Source organism: Canis aureus, chromosome 20 (assembly GCF_053574225.1).
Source record: "Canis aureus isolate CA01 chromosome 20, VMU_Caureus_v.1.0, whole genome shotgun sequence".
Classification (NCBI taxonomy): domain Eukaryota; kingdom Metazoa; phylum Chordata; class Mammalia; order Carnivora; family Canidae; genus Canis; species Canis aureus.
The window spans coordinates 47263773-47288461 of record NC_135630.1 but is presented as its reverse complement, the minus strand read 5'-3'; the positions used below and the strand labels follow the sequence as shown (position 1 = coordinate 47288461).

Sequence of the window (24689 nt, the reverse complement as noted above, 5' to 3'; positions counted from 1 at the left end):
TCCTCTGCCTCCAGGCTTCCTACAGAATTCCTTGCCTTCACCCTTCTCTACCTGAACTTTACACTCATCCACTGCATCTCTTCAAATGCTGATTGGTTTGTTGTGATTCAGGAAGTCTCTTTAGCATATTAAGGCACAAATGCAGGAGAAAGGGTAAAAGCCAAATCTGTAGCAATCATCCCTAATTGCTTCCGAACGAGGGATCTTAGATACTTAGGGTTGGATGAGCCTGAGGTGGCCTAGTGTTGTCACCTGTCAAAGACCCAAAATGTTAGAATATCCACCTGCTGGACCTTTTTACCTGGGAATTGGTGTTAAACAAGACCACTCCTCCAGCATAGGGTGTTTTGTTTTGTTTTGTTTTTTGTTTTTGTTTTTTGCATAGGGTGTTAATAACCGTATCCAACTCCTGGAAGGGTTATAAGAATTAGTGAGTTATTCATACACGTCTCTTAGAGGTGTGTCTGCCCAAGCCATTCCCTTCCGCTGATTCAGTTCCCAAACTGCCCTCCAAACATTCAACATACTCCCAAATCCTCTTTTTTAAATACATCATGATCCCACTACTCTTAAGATCTGTGCTTTTACCATAGGAGAATGTGGGAAATCTGGCAAAGCAGACTGATGTGGGTGTAAGTGTGACACTGTGTGACCTTGGCTGAAACATGACCTTCTTTTTGCTCATCAGTAAAATGGCAACAATGAATTAAATCTCATAGGGTTGTAGTGAGAATTCCGTAGATAACATTGATGTGATGCTTAGCACGTTGTTACCGCTCCTATAATGGGCAGGCTGGTTCCCTCTGTAATAAGAAAATAATAAAAAGGTTATCAGTTTTATTTACAGACACTGAAAATTGAGTTTCATTTCATTTTCACAGGTCATGAAATGTTAATCTTTGGATATTCTCCAGTCATCGAAAGATGTAACAATTATTCTTAGCGCAGGGGCTGCACAAAAACAAGGTGCTGGGCTGGATTTGGTCCTAACTCAGCTCCTAGACCGACAGACAGACAGACACATGCTCCTTAACTCCTGTGTCTATCCAACCAGCCTTGTCTTCTCAAACTGACTCTCACAAGCTTCTGGTTCTTCATTACCATCTCCCGCTCTTCCCTTTAGAACTCAAGCCAAATCATTCATGTATTCATCCGCCGTCATCCATTTAGTAAGGGTAACTGTGTGAAGAAATGGCATTGACCTGCTCTTCAAAAGTTCCTACTAAAACCTACTTAACTAAAACTCACTCTCACGTGAGACCAGCACATGCTCCGTTGTCAAATCTTCCCTAACAGGCCACTCTTCATTTATGTCTCATTAGGGATTTCCTCCGTGTTCTCATGCCTCTTTATCCTACTTGAACTTCTCCTTTAAAACCTTTTATTTATTTATTTATTTATTTATTTATTTATTTATTTATTTATTTATTTATTTATTTATGCCTTCTAAGCTATATTCATACTGGCCTTCCTGTTTTAGGAGAGCCAATTGTATTGCCACCACCAGATTCAGTTTTCCAAAGCACGGTAATGATGAAGTCACTCCTCTCCCTTCAGATGTGTCCTATCCCTCCCCAGGTTAAACCCAAGACTCATTCTCTGACTCTCCTACCCCATATCATCCAGACTTCGGTTTCATTGTCCGTTAAGTCTGGGCAGTGCATCCCTTCCAACTGCGCTGCTTCTCTGGATATATCCCTGTGCTTTCCTGCCTACAGCTTCTCCACGTGGTAGTCCCCCCGGGAGTGATGCTCTGCTTCTCTCCCGCCCCACTGAAAACCATGAAGCCTTCCATATTTCCCTCAAAAGGTTTAGCATTTGTGCTCTTACTTTCTGAGGCTCTTACAGCATTGATGGCATTTGTCCTTGAGTTACGGTTTGTTAATACACTTGCCCCATCACAGGAGAGGAGGGTAAGACGGTGGAGGAGTGGGGGTCCTCAGCTCACCTGGCCCCACCAACTTACCTGGATAACTTTCTTTCTTTCTTTTTCTCTTTCTTTCTTTCTTTCTTTCTTTCTTTCTTTCTTTCTTTCTTTCTTTCTTTCTTTCTTTCTCTTTCTTTCTTTCTTTCTTCTTCTTCTTCTTTCTTTCTTTCTTTCTTTCTTTCTCTTCTTTCTTTCTTTCTTTCTTTCTTTCTTTCTTTCTTTCTTTCTTTCTTTCTTTCTTTCTTTTTAAGATTTTATTTATTTATTCATGAGAGAGAGATAAAGAGAGAGAGAGGGGCAGAAGGAGAAGCAGGCTCCATGCGGGAACCCGATGCGGAACTCGATCCCGGGTCTCCAGGATCACGCCCCGGGCTGAAGGCGGCGCTAAACCGCTGAGCTGCCACCTGGATAACTTTCAAACCATCCTAAAAACCTTGAACTCTACCTGAGATGTAAAGAGAGCACAGCTGGAATGCTCCAGAGGGAAGGGTTTTTGCTTCTAACAAGGCAGCAAGGTGGGGAAAAAAAAAAAGACACAAGAGAGGGAGGGCCCCGAGGGGAGCTGGGCTAAGGGGCCGGGGAGAGCCTGGGGACAGGCAGCCCCAGCCCCCGGGAAGCGTCCTCCTCTCCCCGGAGGGAAAGGCCTCAGGGCGTCGGCAGGGGGTCGGGCAGGCCGGCAGGAGGGCGGGGGACCCCCAGGTCCCGGGGTCACGAGCAGAGGAGGGAGCCGGGGGAGAGCGCACCCCCACCGCGGCCCATCTCGGGGCAGGGCTGGAGCGCACCCGGGGCCTCGGGGGAAGCCGGGGGTCGGGCGGGGCCCCGGGGAGGGGGCTGCGCCCTGCTGCCTTCGGGGGCTCCCGGGAGCGATCCCAGAGGGACGCGGGCCTTGGGGGGCACCTGGCGGGGGCGGGGCATCCCCCAGGGGCGCACACCTGAGACAGCACCGCAGGCCCTGCCCCCGGGAGACCAGCTGGAAGGACGGGGGAAGGGCGAGCCCCGGACCCAGCAGGCTGGGAAGCTCCAGGGGAAGTCCATGGACTTAGAATATATAGAACCAGAGGATACTCCTCCTTTTTTTTTTTTCTTCCTTTTTCCAGTACAAAGCGTTTTTATATCAGACTGTAAATTTCCAGGTTTTTTTCTCTTTTCCAACCTTAACTACAATAATTTACCACCTCTTCATTTTTAAGTTTCTTCCTTTTTGACTTTCATATTTCTACAACTACAAGTCTTAGATATATTTTCCACTTCTAGATTCCCTTCCACATACTCAATTTTGGGAGATATATAAGATATGGGGTTTTTTTTGTTTGTTTGTTTGTTTTGTGTTTTTTGTTTTCTCTGCCTCATTTTGTTCTATAATGGCAGAAGTTAAATTCTTATAAACCATGACCAGCATGCACTCAGAACCAACTACTATGCCATCCTGGTTCATTCTGTGAGATTCCTCATTCCCATTCTGTCCCCCTCTTTTATCTCATTTATGTTTTGGTGGTCAATCCTGGGGTCCTCTACAAGTATTTCTGGTTTATATAAATTTGGGACTGAGCATCTTCTAACATACAGAACTTAATAACCCAGAACCAAGAGGATCACTCTCTAGGACCCCTCAGGTAGACTACATTCTCCCTCCACTACAACATTATCACCACCACCATCATCTCCCAGTAACCCCCCCCCCCCCACTTTTATACTTCTCCTTTTTCTTTTTCTTTTTATCTTATACTTTAGGATTCTTGGCCTTTTATTTTTTACTACTTTGTTTTAAAATGTGGCTTTCACTTTAGTGGACCTTTTGTTTTATTTTGCTCTGATCTTTGTTTTCAATTTCTGGTCTCTGACCTCGGCAGAATCATCTAGGGTGAAATTTACTTAGGTCGTGGTTGATATTCTTGACTCAGCCCACTCATACAGCCACTCTGCACTGAGCAAAATGACTAGAAAGAAGAACTCACCACAAAACAAAGAATCAGAAACAGTACTGTCTGCCACAGAGTTACAGAATTTGGATTACAATTCTATATCAGAAAGCCAATGCAGAAGCACAATTATAAAGCTATTGGTGGCTCTAGAAGAAAGCATAAAGGAATCAAGACACTTCATGACTGCAGAATTTAGATCTAATTAGGCTGAAATTAAAAATCAAATAAATGAGATGCAATCCAAACTGGAGGTCCTAATGATGAGGGTTAATGAGGGAGAAGAAAGAGTGAGTGACATAGAAAATAAGTTGATGGCAAGGAAGGAAGCTGAGTTAAAAAGAAAAACAATGAAAAGACCACGAAGAAAGGTTAAGGGAAATAAATAACAGCCTCAGAAGGAAAACAATCTATGTATAATTGGGGTTCCAGAGGGCACTGTGAAGGCCAGAGGGCCAGAAAGCATATTTGAACAAATGATAGCTGAGAACTTCGCTAATTTGGGGGAAGGAAACAGGCATTCAGATCCAGGAGATAGAGAGGAGCCCCCAAAAATCAATAAAAAACATTCAATACCTCGACATTTAATAGTGAAACTTGCAAATTCCAAAGATAAAGAGAAAAATCACTAAAGCAGCAAGAGACAAGAGATCCCTAACTTATATGGAGCAAAATATTAGATTAACAGCAGACCTCTCCACAGAGACCTGGCAGGCCAGAAAGGGCTGGCAGGATATATTCAGGATGCTAAATGAGAAGAACATGCAGCCAAGAATACTTTATCCAGCAAGGCTCTCATTCAGAATAGAAGGAGAGATAAAGAGCTTCCAAGATAGGCAGAGACTGAAAGAATATGTGGCCACCGAACAAGCTCTGCAAGAAATATTTTTTTTTAATTTATGACAGTCACAGAGAGAGAGAGAGAGAGAGGCAGAGACACAGGCAGAGGGAGAAGCAGGCTCCATGCACCAGGAGCCAGACGTGGGATTCGATCCCGGGTCTCCAGGATCGTGCCCTGGGCCAAAGGCAGGTGCCAAACCGCTGCGCCACCCAGGGATCCCTCTGCAAGAAATATTAAGAGGGACTCTGTAAAGGAAAGAGGATATACAAAAAATAATCCACAAAAATGGGGACTGAATAGGTACTACAATGACACTAAATTCTTATCTTTCGATAGTAACTCTAAATGTGAATGAGCTAAATGATCCCATCAAAAGACACAGGGTTTCTGACTAGATAAAAAAGCAAGACCCATCTATTTGCTGTCTACAAGAGACTCATTTGAGACCTAAGGACACCTACAGCCTGAAAATGAAAGGTTGAGGAACCATTTACCATTCAAACGGTCCTCAAAAGAAAGGAGGGGTAGCAATCCTCATATCAGATAAATTAAAGTTTATCCCAAAGACTGTAGTAAGAGATGAAGAGGACACTATATCATACTTAAAGGGTCTATCCAACAAAAGGATCTGACAATCATGAATATTTACGCCCCTAATGTGGTAGCTGCCAAATATATCAGTCAATAACCAAAGTAAAGACATACTTAGATAATAATACATTAATACTGGGAGACTTCAACCCGGCATTTTCTGCAAATGACATATCTTCTAAGCACAACATCTCCAAAGAAACAAGAGCTTTAAATGATACACTGGACCAGATGGATTTCACAGATATTTACAGAACTTTACATCCAAATGCAACTGAATACACATTCTTCTCAAGTGCACATGGAACTTTCTCCAGAATAGACCACATACTGGGTCACAAATCAGGTCTCAACCGATACCAAAAGATTGGGATTGTCCTCTGTGTATTTTTAGATCACAATGCTTTGAAACTAGAACTCAATCACAAGAAGAAATTCGGAGGAAACTCAAACACGTGGAGGTTAAAGAGCATCCTGCTAAAAGATGAATGGGTCAATCAGGAAATTAGAGAAGAATTTAAAAGATTCATGGAAACTAATGAAAATGAAGATATAACCATTCAAAATATTTGGGATACGGCAAAAGCAATCCTAAGAGGGAAATACACTGCAATACAAGCATCCCTCAAAAAGTTGGAAAAAACTCACATACACAAGCTAACCTTGCACCTAAAGTAACTGGAGAAAGAGTAGCAAATAAAACCTACACCCATCAGAAGAGAGTTAATACAGATTCAAGCAGAACTCAATGAAATAGAGACCAGAAAAACTATAGAACAGATCAACAAAACCAGGAATTGGTTCTTTGAAAAATTAATAAAATAGATAAACCACTAGCCAGCCTTATTAAAAAGAAAAAAGACTCAATAAAATCACGAATGAAAAAGGAGAGATCACAACCAATACTAAGGAAATATGAATGATTTTAGAACCATATATGAGCAGCTATATACCAATAAATTAGACAATCTAGAAGAAATGGACGCATTTCTGAAAAACCACAAATTACCAAAACTGGAACATGAAGGAATAGAAAACCTGAGCAAGGCAATATCTGGGGAGGGAATTGAAGCAGGCATCAAAAACTCCCAAGACACAAAAGTCCAGGGCCAGATGGCTTCCCAGGGGAATTTCTATCAAACGTTTAAAGAAGAAACAATCCCTATTCTAGTAAAGCTGTTCCAAAAGATAGAAACGGATGGAATACTTCCAAACTTGTTCTATGAGGCCAGCATCACCTTGATTCCAAAACCAGACAAAGACCCCACCAAAAAGGGTAATTATAGACAATATCCCTGATGAACACAGATGCAAAAATTCTCAAGATACTAGCCAATAGGATCCAATAGTACATTAAGAAGATTATTCACCATGACCAAGTGGGATTTATCCCTGGGATGCAAGGCTGGTTCAACACTCATATAGCAATGTGATAGATCATATCAACAAGAGAAAAAACAAGAACCATATGCTCCTTTCAATAGATGGAGAGAAAGCATTTGACAAAATACAGCATCCATTCCTGTTCAAAACTCTTCAGAGTGTAGGGATAGAGGGAACATTCCTCTGCATCTTAAAAGCCATCTAAAAAAGGCCCACAGCAAATATTCTCAATGGGGAAACACTGGGAGCCTTTCCCCTAAGATCAGGAAAATGACAGGGATGTCCACTCTCACCACTACTATTCAACATAGTACTAGAAGTCTTAGCCTCAGCAATCAGGCAACAGAAAGAAATAAAAGGCATTCAAACTGGCAAGGAAGAAGTCAAACTCTCCCTTTTCGCAGATACATGATATGTACATACTTTCTATGTACAGTATGACATGATACTGTATATAGAAAACCCAAAAGACTCTACCCCAAGATTGCCAGAACTCATACAGCAATTCGGCAGTGTGGCAGGATACAAAATCAATGCCCAGAAATCAGTGGCATTTCTATACACTAACAATGAGACTGAAGAAAGAGAAATTAAGGAGTCAATCCCATTTACAATTACACCCAAAAGCATAAGGTACCTAGGAATAAACCTAACCAAAGATGTAAAGGATCTATACCCTAAAAACTACAGAACACTTGTGAAAGAAATTGAGGAAGACACAAAGAGATGGAAAAATATTCCATGGTCATGGATTGGAAGAATTAATATTGTGAAAATGTCAGTGCTACCCAGGGCAATTTACAGTTAATCAAAATACCATGGTCTTGGTATTTAGAGAGTTAGAACAAATAATCTTAAGATTTGTGTGGAATCAGAAAAAAAAAAAAAAAAAAGAAAGAAAGAAAAGACCCCAAGTAGCCAGAGGAATATTGAAAAAGAAAACCACAGCCGGGGTCATCACAATGCCGGATTTCAAGTTGTACTACAAAGCTGTGGTCATCAAGACAGTGTGGTACTGGCACAAAAGCAGACACATAGATCAATGGAACAGAATAAAGAACCCAGAAATGGGCCCTCAACTGTATGGTCAACTAATATTTGACAAAGCAGGACAGTCTATCTACTGGAAAAAGGACAGTCTCTTCAATAAATAGTGCTGGGAAAATTGGGCAGCCACGTGCAGAAGAATGAAACTAGACCATTTTCTTACACCTTGCACAAAGATAAACTCAAAATGGATGAAAGATCTAAATGTGAGACAAGAATCCATCAAAATCCTAGAGGAGAACACAGACAACGCCCTTTTTGAACTTGGCCACAGCAACTTCTTGCAAGATCTATCTATGAAGGCAAGGGAAACAAAAGCAAAAATGAACTATTGGGACTTCATCAAGATAGAAAGCTTCTACACAGAAAAATAAACAGTCTACAAAACTAAAAGACAACCTACAGAATGGGAGAAGATATTTGCAGATGAAAATCAGATCAAGGGCTAGTATCCAAGATCTATAAAGAACTTACCAAAGTCAACACCCAAGAAACAAACAATCCAATCATGAAATGGGTAAAAGAACAGAAATTTCACCAAAGAAGACATAGATATGCCCAACAAGCACAGGAGAAAATGCTCCGCATTCCTTGCCATCTGGGAAATACAAATCAAACCACAATGAGATACCACCTCACACCAGTGAGAATGGGGAAAATGAACAAGACAGGAAACAACAAATGTTGGAGAGGATGTGGAGAAAGGGGAACCCTCTTGCACTGTTGGTGGGAATGTGAACTGGTGCAGCCACTCTGGAAAACCATGTGGAGGTTCCTCAACGAGTTAAAACTAGATCTGCCCTATGACCCAGCGATGGCACTGCTGGGGATTTACCCCAAAGATACAGATGCAGTGAAATTTTGGGACACCTGCACCCCAATGTTTCTAGCAGCAATGGCCACGATAGCCAAACTGTGGAAGGAGCCTCGGTGTCCATCGAAAGATGAATGGATAAAGAAGCTGTGGTTTATGTATACAATGGAATATTACTCAGTCATTAGAAACGACAAATACCCACCATTTGCTTCAACGTGGATGGAACTGGAGGGTATAATGCCGAGTGAAGTAAGTCAGTCGGAGAAGGACAAACATTATATGGTCTCATTCTTTCAGGGAATATAATAGTGAAAGTGATTATAGGGGAAAGGAGAGAGAATGAGTGGGAAATATCAGTAAGGGTGACAGACATGAAAGACTCCTAACTCTGGGAAATGAACAAGGGGTGGTGGAAGGGGAGGAGGGCGGGGGGCTGGGGTGACTGGGTGACAGGCACTGAGGGAAGCACTTGATGGGATGAGCACTGGGTGTTATGCTGTATGTTGGAAAATTGAACTCCAATAAAAAAAAAATATACAAAGAAAAAAATACACTTGCCCATCTGCCCTGCTAGTCCCTGCTAGTCCGTACGATAGCTAGCAGACAAAGAGAGGGACTGAGTCACAACTCTCTCTGATGTGTGCTGCCCACAGTAGGCTTGTTGTTTTAAAAGATTAAAATTGTGCTTGATCATTTTCACTATTGAGGTACTCTCCACCATCAGATATTCTTCATCCTTTGCATTACTGGGCAACTCTGTTAATAATAAAACTGTAATACCACTTACTGAGTTCTTATTATGTGCCAGGAATTGTGTGGATCTTTTATAACTCCGGAAAGGACTTTTCCCTTTGCAGTGTCTCTGTGGGCTTGCCTCTATGACAGATGAGAAAACGGAGTTCCCAAGAGGTTAGGTCCTTTGCTGCAGGCTGCCTAGCAAGGAAGGGGCTGAACTGGGCATGTAATTCTCATCTGGCAGGTGCCCAGACCAGTGCTCTCACAAACTCTATCTCCAGCCCAAATCCACCTCCCTATAACTTGTACAAGGTACTCCTGTCTCTGGCTGCTTAAGCTAAATGGAATGATTCTAATTTCTTCCCCCATATAACACATATTGAAAACTTTGAAATTGGCTCATAGGACAGCCCTACTCCCAGAGGTATCTTTCATTGCTCCATAATTCTTAGTGTATTTGGACTGCTATCACAACAATGCCATATACCAAGTGGCTTCAACAGCAAGCATTGATTTCTCAGAATTCTGCAGGCTGGGAAGTCCAAGATCTAAGCGCTGGCAGATCTGGAGTCTGGTGAGAGCCCATTTCTTGGTTCTTAATTAGTGCTTTTCTCACCGCCTCTTCACATGTCAGAAGGGACAAGAACGCTCTTTGCAATCTCTTTTTTAAGAGCACTGATCCTATTCATGAAGGCTCTATACTCATGACCTAATCACTTTTCAAAGCCCCCCACCTCCTAATACCATAACATCGGGGGTTAAGATTTCAAGGTATGATTTGGTGAGTACACATAACAGTTACTAATTATTTCCTTTCCAATATAGCTTTATATAATCTATTATGCCAGATCCCTCCTTTGGACAAACTAGTTTGTTAGGATTTCTTTAAAAAAAATTGCTGTCTCAGGGATCCCTGGGTGGCTCAGTGGTTTAGCGCCTGCCTTTGGCTCAGGGCATGATCCTGGAGTCCCAGGATCGAGTCCCACATCGGGCTCCCTGCATGGAGCCTGCTTCTCCCTCTGCCTGTGTCTCTGCCTCTCTCTCTCTCTCTCTCTCTCTCTGTGTCTCTCATGCATAAATAAAATCTTTAAAAAAATTGTTGTCTGAAAATAAACCCAATATCCCAAAAGTTGCCTAACCAGTACAGAGTGTTACTGTCCAGGTTAGGCCAAGACAAATATTTCCCAATGATGTTTTGTTCAACCAGAGTTCTTTCAGATGTTACTAGTTGCTTTACCAAAAAAAAAAGAGGGGGGGGGGGCGGTCAATAGATTTCCTCCAATAGTCATAATGCACATTAACATATTAAAGGTTCATAAAATCTTTGTCACATGCTCTGTTGAAATGCAGATACACCATGTCTATGGCATTTTGACGTTTCTCTGATTAGTCTTTCAGCCCCTCCAAAAAAAGGAAAATCTGGTTACCTTCAGCATGACTTGCAGACTTGCACTTGGCTAAATGCTTGCTTCAGCAATTACAACTTTCTTTTAAAATTTCAAATAGAATATCTATTTCATAATCCATAATGAATCTGGAAGGTCCAGGGGATTAAAACATCTAGCAGGTTGGTTAGAATTACTAAATTTTAAGAATCCTCTCTTCTCTCCTTTCTTAAAAATTGGGACAACAATCTAACACAGCTATCATTTGCCATGACTTCTCAAAGGTTACTGGCAATAACATCATTAATTACTCTTATAAATTATTTTAGTACATTGGGATGTGATTCTTCCAGGCTTTGAAAGATTGTCTTAATTAGAATTCTTAGATGTCCTCTTCTTTGGGATTTCTGTCCTCTATTACCTACCATATATTATGCTTTCATACATTATTTCATAGTATGGCACAGAGTGCCTTTCATACATTATTTCATAATACTCAATCCTCCGGGAGTGGAACAATTGATATTATCAAGCAAGACTCAGAACAAATAAGTTGTACGAGACCATAGCTCACGAGAGAAGAATCTGGATTCAAATTCCAGATGTTTTTTAACTCCATGGACCACTTAAAAAAATTATATCATACAAACCATGAAAGACTCCTAACTCTGGGAAACAAAGTGTTGCAGAAGGGGAGGTGGGTGGGAGGATGGATGACTGGGTGATGGGCACCAAGGAGGGCACTTGATGGGATGAGCACTGGGTGTTATACTATATGTTGGCAAATTGAATTTAAGTAAACTATTTAAATAAGTAAAAAAATATGTCATACTACTTCTTACTACTCTGTACCTTTTCAACTTGATTATTTTCCATGCCAGAGAACTCCAAGACAAACAAAAAGTAGAGTAATTCGGTATTCTTCCTGTCATCCATCCATGCTAGGTCAAAAAACAAAACGTTTCCTTTATTCTCTTTAATTTCTTTTTAATTTGAACATAGCTGACACACAATGTTACATTAATTTTAGGTGTATAACATAGTGATTTGACAAGTTTATACATTATGCTATGTTCACCATGAGTGTAGCTGCCATCTGTCCTAATATACCATTATTAATGGAGGATAGTTGCAAGAAAGGCAGACAGGGGCAAGGGGTCCCCATCCTAAGAGGAAACAACCGCTAAAACAACCCCATCCTGTTACTCTACACCACACTAGAAGGAGCCCTCCACCCTTTCCCATGTGAACAACTACATGACAGGTAGATGAGCATAAGAACAAAAACCTGATTGGGTGATAGGTGCATGGAGGGTTAATCAGAATAAGGCAGCTGGCCAACATTCCCATAAAAACCCCTAGACTTAGAAAACCTAACGGCAACCCTCTCAGGCCTCCTCCCTTTTCAGGAGATTTGTACTATCCCTCAATAAACTTTGTTTTGCTGTCCACCACTAGTCATCTGGTCTACCTCTTTGTTCTTCCAAGGGGTGTGACCAATAACTGCAAGTACCAAAGGAAAAGAAATCCTGCAACACTACTACAATATCATTGACTATATTCCTTCTGCTGTGCCTTTTATTCCTGTGACTTCTTCTTGCCATAACTGGAAACCTGTATCTCCCCTTCCCCTTCACTCATTTTTTCAACTTCCATGCCCCTCCCTTTTGGCAATCATCAGTTAGTTTTCTGTATTTGTAGGTATGATTCTGCTTTTTGTTTATTTCTCTTTATTCTTATTGCCTTATATGTGCTATACCAAAAAACAAATAATCAAAAAGAAGAAGAAACAATAGCAAAATCCTAATAATGTGAAAATGTTGGGGTTTGGGAGCAAATGGTCAAGAAAGAATTCTTGAGGTGTCTTTGGTGCAAATAGAGTGGTTTTATTAAAGCATGAGGACCAGACCCCTGGGCAGAAAGAGCTGCACTGAGGTTGCGGGGATTGGATTAGGGAAAGCATAGTCTTTAAGGAACTTGGAAGGAAGGTCTACAGGACCTTGAGGGGCTAGCTGTTGTTAGGATAAGGTCATTTACTAATATCTAGTAAGACATTAAGTCATGAGACCCTTCAGATATATATCAATGGGCCATCTGCTTGAGGGATGATTGCTAACATATATCTTGGTAGGAGTAGAGATAAAGGAAGTTTCCAAGGAGATTTTTTTTTTTATAGGATCCTGAAGGTTGGGATAATATCAAGCTGAGGTTGCCTTTTGCTTTTAGCAAAGTATTAATATCAAAGCAGCTAAGCTCCTTGAGGAAGATCACTCTGCCTGTCTCAAGTATTTGTCAATGGACTGCAAAGGAATTTTTTTTCCTTTTAGCTTTCTCCACATCATTCCCCCTGAACAATTTTGACCCCTAAATATTTAAGGTTGCTGAGGGTAGAAGGGCTCATCTTCTATAACTTTTTCCTGCTGAATAGAGACATAAAGATTTCCCTACCTACGGGTCACCATTGATCACTTGGGGACTTATATGTATAGGAATTATGAAAGGCAGAGGCAGCTGAATCCAAAGGAGACCACATGTATGAATTTCCCTGAGTAGAAAGGATCTTCTGTTGGCTTAAAGATAGGGCAGTGAAAGAGTCTGGGCACCAGCTGAAGAGACATAGGAGAAAACAGCAAAACATGATTAGAATAACAAAAAGAAAAAGAAGCACAATCAGAGTCCTTTGATAGTTGACAAAAATCCTCCTCCGATCCATGATTTTAACCAATCATTAAATGAAAGAGAGGGATTATTTAAAGCACCTACCTTTGGGTATCCATATAACCCTGGCATGTTTTTGTGGTAATCTGGAATATATACATAGCACTCAGTTTTAATAAAGCAAAGATTCCCCCTTGAGCTGCAGTCAGGATGTGAAGGGCCATTTGGTTTTGGAGGACCACCTTTTGAATTTGTGGGTGACTGCTTGTCTAGCTTAAAGATGGTCACTGTATGCTTGGCTAAGGCTTCTATTTGCAACTTTTTATCATTAGAGGCAGATTCTGAGACAAATATGGTTAAAGGATAAAACCACCAAGAAGCCCTCTCCTTTTGATGTTTAGCCTTAACAATATCCTAATTATGAGGACTCACTGGCAAGTGGAACGAGATTTGTCTGGGTGTATGGGCATCCTCAAGTGTAATAATATGATCATAAGGAAAGCGGGGCTGTCCATTACTTCCACAAATCCATAGTTAATCCCACGGAGTGGGGTAGGCTCTGGCTTTTAAGGAGTGATTTTGTCATTTTAGCCAAAAGAATTGCTCAAGGTGCTAGTTATATAATTTTTGGGGAGTCTCCCATTTTTCCAGTTGTTCAAATAGTCATATGCCCATGGGATCCTGTTATTATCCTCACAGAATAACAAGGATGAAGGTTGTCTAAATGTGAGCTATTATGGCAATTTCTCTAAAGTTTACCTCAAGTTGTTTAGCTTAAGCAAAAACAAACATTCAAAGTCAACCAGAACTAGAATTTAACATCTTCAAAGATACAGTGATAAAACATAATTTTTCTCCCTAGAATCACCCTTATTTCCAGTGATAGCCAAATGGAGACTAAATTGTTTGTAAAACAAGTTCAATCCTCAACACAGTTGGCTTAATTACTTACATAAGCTCAGCAAGAATAGTAATTGACCATATAGATTTTTCAAAATTTGCTTTGCTGGAACTATTCATAAGGAATCTAGATTGAACTTTTAGTAGCCTTTCTAGGACAGAAACATAACTGTAATACTTACAGATTTGGGTAAATTCATCTTCCCAAGGTCCCCAAGGTATCCTGAGGTCCCTGAACCTACCAGCTAGTGACATTCTTTACTTATCTGGAAAAGCTGCTGGGAACTCTGTAAGCAAAGTATCAGGCCAACATTTCTGAGGGACTTTATGGCTCCATGTTTTATAAAGTCAACCTCAATTATTTAGAGCTGTCTGATCATATCTGAGTCTATGGATATTTTTCTCAAATATGATATTCCAGTCAAAGCCTTGGTAAAATAACCAATGTTTTAAATGATGTCCTGTTATAAGAAGAACAAATTCTTCTTGAATTTATGCAAACAACTATGATTGCCATGAAAGAAAGAATACTTACTGAGACTTTCTGAATTTCAGAGGGTTCAGGTAGGGAGAAAAGTTAAATGCTTCAATTTGTTCAAGAAATATTTTATCACATTTCTATAAGTCATAGGTATCTTAGGAGAAAGTTTCCTTAATCTGGAAAAGCAAACATGAGAGAACCAGTAGTGTTTCAAACAAGAGTCACAAAACTATAATCATCATCATTGGTTCACTTAATTCCATGCTACTAATTCTTATTCAGTTTGAATGTAGCTTTCTTGTTAGTTCTGAAATCCTTACTCATTTCAGTTTTAGAATCTTAAAGATACCAAATACCTGTATTTGTCCTAAAAGTCCTTTTTATGAATCTCCTTAAAGATGAAACAACATTTTGCAAGAGCATCAGAACAGTTATAAATGACAAAAACTCAGAAATAAACACTGTTAATGATCTGAGAGTTCATTATGACGTAGCTGACAGGAAATTCTGTTATTTTTATGACAAGTAGCACTTCAATAATCAGGATATCGACAGATGACCTTATACCAGAATGTAAATTATCGAGTAAACAAGCCTAATTAGTTAGAAAACTCATTTAGGATTGAAATCTCAGGGAAGTTTGTTGAAACCTTAGAATATTTTAAAGCACATGCCTAGATAAGATTATAGATCATTAAAGACCTGATAAAGACAAAACATAGAAACTGGTTTTTCTGGGCTGACAAAGAAAAGAGAAAACTTTATTTTTGTTTTCTTATCAAGAGCAGACCAGCAATCCAAGAAAACTTTCTTTTTAATAGAGAGAAAGCAAATTCCAGTTATATAACCAGGGCATTTTAAAATGCATTCATTTTAACCTTAGTCCATCCTGACCACACATAAAATATCTTTCCAAAGATTTCCCTTCACAAACCTTCTACAACTTTCTTTTGCACTCAGATTTTGTCTCAAGCCATTTCTCTCTACACAATCAGTCTCATTTTAGTACAAAATTACTCTTTTTTACCTTCAGCAAAAATATATTCCTGTTCCTTACATCTTACTCATACATCTCCTACTTTCCTACATACAGAGTTGCTTCCCTTATTTCCATCAGTCTTAACTCTTAGGAACCTTAATCTCCAGTAAAAACGAAGTAATAACCAATTATGAACTGTTACACCAGAATTCTTTAGATGGCAATTTTATGCATCACTTAAGCACTAAGCCTATTTTCCAACAGGCCCAATTATCCTGAGTTTCTTTGCAATAAGAAGTCAAAAGCACAAACCTCTGTTCTATAATCAAAACTTTAGCACTTCATCCTATTTGGAAAAGACCAGGACATCCAATAAATTCAATCTGAATCTATCATTCGAGTAAAACTTCAAAGTTTCTGGTTACCAAAGGCTTTGAAAGCTTCTTAAAATTCATGCAAAGAAATTGAGACAGAGAAAATTAACCATCATTTTAAGTCATCTTTTTGTTAACAAACTGCAACAAAGATAATGCAGGCTTTTTTGATCTTTAGTAAACCTTGGTAGAATAAAAGTTTCATATTTACTGCTGATTACTCCAAAGACATGTCTATCTTAATTAAACCAACAAACTTAAATTAGTTTAAATACTGAGTTGTGTTCCACCTGGGTCCACTTATAAGTCAATCAGTTTGTTCTCCATTGTTAATGTTTACCTGGGGGCACCGGTGGGGAAATCCGGAGTGGGTAGTGTAAGTCCAAGGAGCTCTTTGTTCCTTTATAGCAAGCTTAGGAGGAGAAGGCATCTATGGAGCCAGAGGCACTCAGGCTGGTATAGGAACCAGCTATACAGGCCACACCCAAGGTGGTTCAGAAACAAGAGGATGGGGAGGAGGCAGAAAAGGTGAAGTACTGCCAGAAGATAGAGAAAGAGGATCCCTGGCTCTAAAGCTGGTCAGCTCCGACAGTTGAGCAGACACCACACTTTTTTCCAACCAAGTTGAAATATGCAGTCTCTATGCCAGCGAAGATAGGGAACGTTTCCAAAACAAAAGGAGTTTTGGCAGCTGCTTGGGAATATTCCTTCCCGTCCCCATCCCAAGGTTGAGTAACCACAGTTGGCTCCGATTATCGTAGGCATTGACCCAGGAAATGAACGAGGAAGAAGCCCCGATATCTATTAGGAGGAGGAACAGCAAGAGAGGGTCAGCATCCCCTTTGTTAGGAATGGCCTGTGTTTCCTCCAGCAACATGAGTTCTATGAGGAGGAGGCCTATTTAGACAATTATCATCCGATATATCAGAAGAGAGTTTACTGGCCCCGTTAGTGACCAAACACATTCCACAAGAGGCCCTTAGGTCCGGGTCCTGATTTAGAGCTACGAAGGCCTGGACCTGTGATACCTCTGTCCATTGGCATATTTCCTGCAGCAGAGACATGGTAGATCATTGAGGCCATGCCATGGGACAGAAGATCAACCCTTTCCTAAATTGTGCAATCTGAATTATTTCCAGTGGGTTAAAGGGCATTCTGAAGGCCTTGCCTTGCTGGGCCTTTAACTAGCCTTGTGGTGCTGTAAAGGTCAGGCTGCCAAGAACCCACCATTTTTAGCCTATGGAAAATATTAGGAAAGTTTTATAAGGAGAAATAACCCAATTTTGTAATTTAAGTAGTTAGTAGGGGACATTGACGGAAAAGAGTAAAGATAGAAATTCATCATGGTCTAAATGACGTTCCAACACATGTAGTTTTTTACAGCTAAATTCTGTCAGAAATAGTTTCCAGTTGGGTTGTGATTCAGTTGGGTATTGGTTTCGGCTGGCTCTGAGTGGAGGTTTTGTGGACAGAAGTGGCTAGACCAGAGATGAGGAGGGGGTCACATTAGACCTATGAGGAGGAACCCTCACATGGGAGCCTTAAGATTAGCAGCTGTCCTGGTGACTTAGGTGGCTCTCCCATGCCCAAGGCAGACAACTTTGTATAAGGACAGGAATAAAGAGAGGGCACCAAGTTTCTGGGTCTGATTACCATTCTGACCAGCGAACTAACTTCCAGCTAGGAGAGGTAGGCCTTCTCCCTGTGTAGCCATGGGCCAGGGGATTACAGCCTGAGCAACTGATATGAAAGTGTTCCAATAAGACTGTACTCCTTGAAAAGCCCATAGAATGAAAGTAAAGGGAGAGGAGAGAAAACCCCAAGTTTACACCAAAGCTCAGAGTTCAGATGAGAAGACTTAGGCCAGACATTTGAATGTCAAAATGATGTGAAAATGTTGGGGTTCAGGAGCAAAATTTCTTCAGGTCAAGAAAGAAGTCTTGAGATGTCTTTGGTGCCAAAAGGGTGGTTTTATTAAAGCCCAGGGATAGGACCCATACTAGGGTCATGAGGAGTGGCTGATTATATGCTTTTAAGTTGGGAGGGAGTTAAGAATAGCATAGTTTCTAAGGAATTTGGAAGCAAGGTTTCGAGGACCTTGAGGAGCTAGTTATTGTTAGGTTAAGGTCATTTACTACTATTGTCTAGTAAAATCTTAGTCATGAAACCCTTCAGATATATATCAGTGGGCCATATGCTTGGGAGATGATGGCTAACATACATCTTGGGGGTGGGGTAGAAATAAAGGAAGTTTCCAAAGGGATTATTATTAGTAGTAGTAGTAGTAGTAGTAGTATTTTTAGGTAGGCTCCACATCGAGTCCAGCATGGAGCCCAACCAGAGCTTGAACCCACGACTCTGAGATGAAGACCTGAGCTGAGATCAAGAGTTGGACACTTACCTGACTCAGCCACCCAGGTGCCCATCAAAGAGATTTTTTATAGGATCTTGGAGGTTGGGCTTTTGCATTTAGGAAAATATGAACCTGAAGGACACTACACTCCTCGAGGAAGGTCATTATGCCTGTCTTAAGTACGTGTCAATGAGCTGCAAAAAGGATATTTTTTTCTTTTGCCTTTGTTCTCCACATCACTAAGAACCCATTTTATTGTATATTACATTCTTCAGCTTATCCACTCACTCTGGTCTGGAGTCTTTGGAACACTGTTCTTATTGGCCTGGCTTCTTATCCTTAGTCATATGGCCCATCGTGTAACATATGTGTAGATGATAATGTCAATATTGTTCAATTATCTTAAGTAGTTAGAAGAGTCCATTTTATTTTCTCGTGACAAATGAGGAGGAAGGTATTTTATACAAACTGATTGAGTTATTTGATATGCTGATTTGTTTGAAATATAGCAGGGAGTTTGACCCAACTGTGGTCTTGAAGGAAAGTTTGAAATTATAGTACATTAAAAATTAGGGCTCAATTAGATTGGTAATGTCAGGCAAATATGATAGATACTATTAGAATCTTACTCTTAAATATATTTGATATTTGACTAAGTTTCTCATAAGCGTAGAAATAAGCCAAGAAGGGAGAGACTTGAGTACTATACAAGCTTATCCTCTTAGTAGATAAATGACATTAGGTAAATGATGTAACTGCTTTAAACTTCCTGCTCCACACCCTACTGTCCCTACCATATATAAATATGGGGAAAGAAGGTAGCCTAGATGATCTTTAAGGATCCTTGAAGTTCTTTTTTTTTTCTTTTTTCTTTTAATAGAGATTTTATTTATTTATTCATTACAGACAGAGAGAGAGAGAGAGAGAGAGAGAGAGAGAGAGAGAGGCAGAGACACAGGCAGAGGGAGAAGCAGGCTCCATGCAGGGAGCCTGACGTGGGACTTGATCCCGGGTCTCCAGGATCATACCCCGGGCTGCAGGCAGCACCAAATTGCTGGGCCATTGGGGCTGCCAGTTCCTTGAAGTTCTAATTAATCTTCATCTTTTAAAAAAGATAAATTATTGGGGGCTTGTGAAACTAAAAATAGAGATATTCATAACTAGCAGAGCCACTGTATCCAGAGACTATCAATAAATCATAAATGATAACCTGAAGATAGTCTCTGCATAAGCAGCCCCTTGGCTATACATGAAATATTCGTGGCCACATTTTATCAAAGTAAGTTGCTTAAGTTCATACAGCCGGTAATAATGGTATATGTCTTATTTTTAATGGCATAGTAGTTTCAACTGCACTTTATTAGCATGGAGTTTAAAAATGATTTTGTTTCAATTAGAACAAAAAAATAATAAAGGTCCAAAATACCCAGTAAGAGAGGAGACAAACCAAATGAAATAATGTAGAAGAAATATTGGGGACTCATTAGTTGAGAGGTAAGAGGATGGATGGGTAGACAAATAATGTTAAGAACTATAGAAGAGCAACTCGTGATTTTCTAGGGATTACAGCTTATAAGAAATGTTTATGGGAGGAATAAGTAATGAGGCAAGACAAAGAAGAAATAGAGAGTTCCTATTTAATAACCCAAATATTTTAAAAGTCACCTGGAAAGGTCTAGATCTTCTTGCAAAAATAGAAGTTGGTAAATATTTGGAACCTGATATATTATCAAGAACTGGGCAGTTATGAGAACAAAAACAAACATAAAAGAATACAATTCATCAAACAAGCCTTGCCTGAATCCATAATACAGGTCATCTCAATTACTGCCTCAGTGACTCTACGAGGAGATCTAATGTTGAATTAGGGATCTGTGAAGGTGAGGGATTCATGTAAGAGAATTTTTTATAAAGAGAGTGGTAATGGTAAGTAGACTACTCTGGCATTTGGTACAGAGGCATGTGTTCAAGTATATGGTGAGTTAGAATATTCTCCCATCTGGGAAGCCTTGCTTGTGCATGATCCAGAGACTAAAATGATATACATGTTCATGAGTCCTAATATTACTTTAAAAAAATCAAAGCATAATTTACCCATAATAAAGTATTAAATCTCAAATGCATAGCCCGAGGAAGCTTTGTATATGCAAACATCCTAGAAGACTATCTCATGTCTGCAATCAATAATACTGCCTCTCCAACTCAGAAAACCACCATTCTGATTTTTATCCCCATAGACTAGTTTTTCTTGTTCTTAAACTTCATATAAAAAAAAAAGGGTAATACAAAATGTATTCTTTTGTGTCTGGCTTCTTTTCTCTTCATACCACTTTTGAAATTTGCCCATGATTTTTTGGAGGGAAGGGGAATCAGCAGTTAATTCTTTTTTATTGCTGGATATTATTATAATGTATATAGATTTTAAATTTTATTTATTTATTTTATAGAGAGAGAGGGAGTGAATGCACTTGCATGTGTGTGAATGTATATGAGAAAGGGGGGAAGAAGCAAAAGGAGAGAATCTCAAGCAGATTCCCCATTGAGTCTAGAGCCCAACTTGGGGCTCCATCCAATGAGTCATGAGATCATGACCAGAGGCAAAACCAAGAGTTGGATGCTCAACTGACTGAGCCACCCAGGTGCCCCTAAGGTATCATTGTTTAATTTATTTTTCTCTTAATGGGTATCTGGGCTATTCCTGTTTGGGGCTATTACAGAGAGACCTGGTGGAAACATTCTTATGCATGTCATTTGATACACTCTTTTTTGTTACCGTGAGTGAAATTTCAGTTGTAGGAAAAGCAAATGTTTAGCTTTAGAAGATATTGCGAAAAAAAGATTTGCAAATATCCATTATCACAAGAAAAATATAAAGATATTAATTGTCTCACATTCTCATCAGTTCTTGATACTGCCAGTCACTTCTATTTTATGCCTTCTGGGGATATATGGCAGTATCTCTTTGTAGTTTTAATTTTCCTCTGATTAATGACTTTGAGGATTTTTTTCAAACACTGTGGGCCAGGGCAGCCCCAGTGGCTCCGCGGTTTAGCGCCGCCTTCAGGCCAGGGTATGATCCTGGAGACCCGGGATGGAGTCCCACATCAGGCTCCCTGTGTGGAGCCTGCCTCTCCCTCTGCCTGTCTCTCTCTCTCTCTCTCTCTCTCTCTCTGTCTCTAAGAAACAAACAAACAAACAAACAAATAAAAAACACTGTGGGCCATAAAAAGCATATAGTCTTTTATGAAGGGCCTGTTAAAGTCTTTCATCCATTATAAAAACTGTATTGTTCGCTTCTTATTGATTAATATAAGATTTATTTATATATTCTAGATGAGTCTTGTCATATATATGTATATGTGTGTGCATATATATGTAAGTATATGTTATATGCATATATATATATATATATAATTTTTCCCGTCAGTGGATGCTGTTCACTTTTTTGGATGATGTCTTTTGAAAAACAGAAATTCATCAACTTATATTTTAAAATTCTTACTTAATCTGAAAATATACTCATTTAATATAATCGAGTCAACAAAAACTAACCATGTGCCTTTTAAACCTTTGCCAGTCATGTGGTGGAGTTTCTAGAATTCTGAGAGCTGATTGAGAGCTCAGATATGAATCAGTTTTGGTGGGGATATTTACACTATGCAAATGGACGAAAACTATGAATCAGGACTTTTAAATTTTTCCCAGAGGTAGATTGTTAACCAGTTAGCAGTACACCATAGCTTTTAGCCCTGTGACTATTTGCAAAGCAGCTATAGTGGCCTTGAGCCTTCTGGTAAACCAGCTAAGCTGTGGTAATATGGTAGAGGTCTCTGGCATGAAGTTCCTGAAGAGTTTGACCAATCAAACTCTGGAAGAGGTGGCACCCTCTTATAGCATCTCTTAATTGGTTATTCTCTTATTATGATCTGGAGAGTGATCTCAGTAGTGGATCTGCCACTAACTAGTATGACATTGGGCAGGTTCTTTATGTGCCCTGAGCTTCATTTTTCAATCTGTGAAATAGGAATAATATCTCCCTCATATAGTTTTGTGAGAACCAAATGAAATAATGTGTATAAAATGTTTAGCATAGTATCTAGTCCATAGTAATGTCTCTGGTATGAGACAGATTTCTCTAACCTTCAGTTTCTTCATTTATAGGATAAAGACAACAATGCTCTTTTAGCCAGGTTTCAGTCCAAATGGCAGATTCCATGTCAGGTGATTCAGAGGGAATTTTTAATACTGGCAACCAATTGGAAAGGTCCTGGAAAGGCCGAAAGGGCAAAGATGGTGAGGCAACCCATCAGGAAGCTCCCCTCACCTGTACGGCTGGTGGGATAAAGGGAGGACATTTGTTACCAAAGCTCAGGAGCCTGCCTTACCCAGTAAGAACTAAAACAATGGGGGAGACACAGCTGCTCTGGAGATGCCACCTGAAACCAAAGGGAATGGACAGAAACACCCGGCATCTTCCCTCTTTCCTATCTTCTCATCTTTGTCAGTTTCCCCCTTTACTAAAGCTGAGTGAAAACCAGATGGCAAGAAAGCATGAGTGATGTAACTTGTAGGATTTAGCTCCCTGTAATACTGAACAGAGCAGAAGGACCAGAAATGGATCTGATAGAAGTCAATGACCAGCACAAATACTTAGTATCTTAATTTGTTGTGAGAGTTAAATTAAAAAAAAGTATAAAGCAAAATACCTAGAACATATTGAACACCAATATATGATGCCAATGAGTGCTCATCGAGTGCCAGGTCATCATGGTAAAATAGTGAAAATAAAGGTACTTTTGCTGTATTATGATATTATTATAGCTATTATGATCATATTATATGGTACATATTATATGATATTATTATAGTTAATATGATAGCTACGGGGTCAAAGGAAGGCTGGTATACATGAAATCTTAAAGAGCTGGAGTGATTGGCTATGATCATTAACTCCCTCAGGTCATTGGGAAGATTGGCTTTGTATATGGAGAGGGTATTTGCTTGGAAATTATCTCTGTGGAATCCAACAGGGTTCATTAAACGTATAAGGAAGAACCATCAAGGGCACGTGGGACTCCCTTCTGAAAGTCCTAGAGTTGGCCATGAGCAGCGTCAGGAGGTCTGTCTCTACTCAGACAGTCTAAGGAAGTTATTAAGTAGTGTGTGAGCGACCCCCTGGTTCTTCTTGCAACTATTCACTAGCTCTTTGTGTGACTTGGAACAAGTACTTAAATCAGTGGGGGTTCAGTTTCTTCAGATGTGAACAACTAGATCCCACCATCTCACTTCCAGTTCTAAAATTCTAAGACTATTTGAGTTTAAACCCATTATTTAAGAATGTGGTTAATATTTCAGGTTGGAAGCAGGAGGCCACTTCTCAGATATTTGGCACGCTGTGTACCTCATTCTCTGACTCTGGTACCCCTCCTTTCCTGAATTCAAAACTATTTTCCATTGTTAAGCATAGATTATACTACGATTCTGCACTATTTGGAAAACATAAGGAGATAATATTAATTACCCATATACTTTCAGACAGTACAAAATAATTAAGATCTGTTTATCAATATGACTAATTAAAAACAAAATGCATGTATATCAAAGTTTGTTTTTATTATTTCCTATATAGGCCTCTAAGAGTTGTTGTTTATACCTATAGGACCTGAAGAGCTAGCTCCTTTCCCAGGATGTTCTATAATCAGACATTATACATGGGGTGTCAGCCGGTTTAAGTAGCTGAAGATGGCCTCCCATAAACACAATTGCTGTTACATTTCAGAGTTATCAATTGTGAATGCATTTTGTGCAGTCAAGTGAAATTTGCAACCAATAAAGATACGGTTAAAGAAGGAGGCATAAATGTATACAAAGTGAGTACAAAACCTCTCGATTCAGCTGGTCCAAATAAATACTTCCATTGGTTCAGTTCTAGCAGAAACAAAACAGACATTGGGTCAAAGATGGTGAAGGTATGTGGAATTAACTCATTAACTTTTGAGAATTTGCTTTTAGGAATTCTGAACACTCACGTGAGCTCTCTTGCCTCTAGAATGTCATGTCACCAATAAGAAAAAAAAAAAGAGTGATTGTTTTCCTTCCACAAATGCTTGCTTTATATTATATAGTCTGCTTTTAATTTGGATGCCAAAGGAAACACTGGTTGGAATTTTAAAGTTGGTTAAAACCTCACAGTATTTGGCCTTTCATTGCTCAGATTCACAGCAAAAGCTCACCTGTCTTGCCTAATATTGTTAATATTACTGTTAGAATCATTTTTCTAAGGTTCATTTTATCACCTT

At 39.7% G+C, this 24689-nt stretch overlaps 1 long non-coding RNA gene across 1 annotated transcript; it reads right to left on the bottom strand.

Annotated features, from left to right (window-relative positions):
* Positions 1-436: 436 nt before the first annotated feature.
* Positions 437-16633, bottom strand: LOC144291779 (uncharacterized). Its single transcript, XR_013359269.1, has 3 exons — positions 16378-16633; positions 14739-14860; positions 437-803 (listed from the first exon to the last, which is right to left on the bottom strand). It is a non-coding gene; the product is annotated as an uncharacterized LOC144291779 (long non-coding RNA).
* Between the last annotated feature and the right edge of the window lie 8056 nt (positions 16634-24689).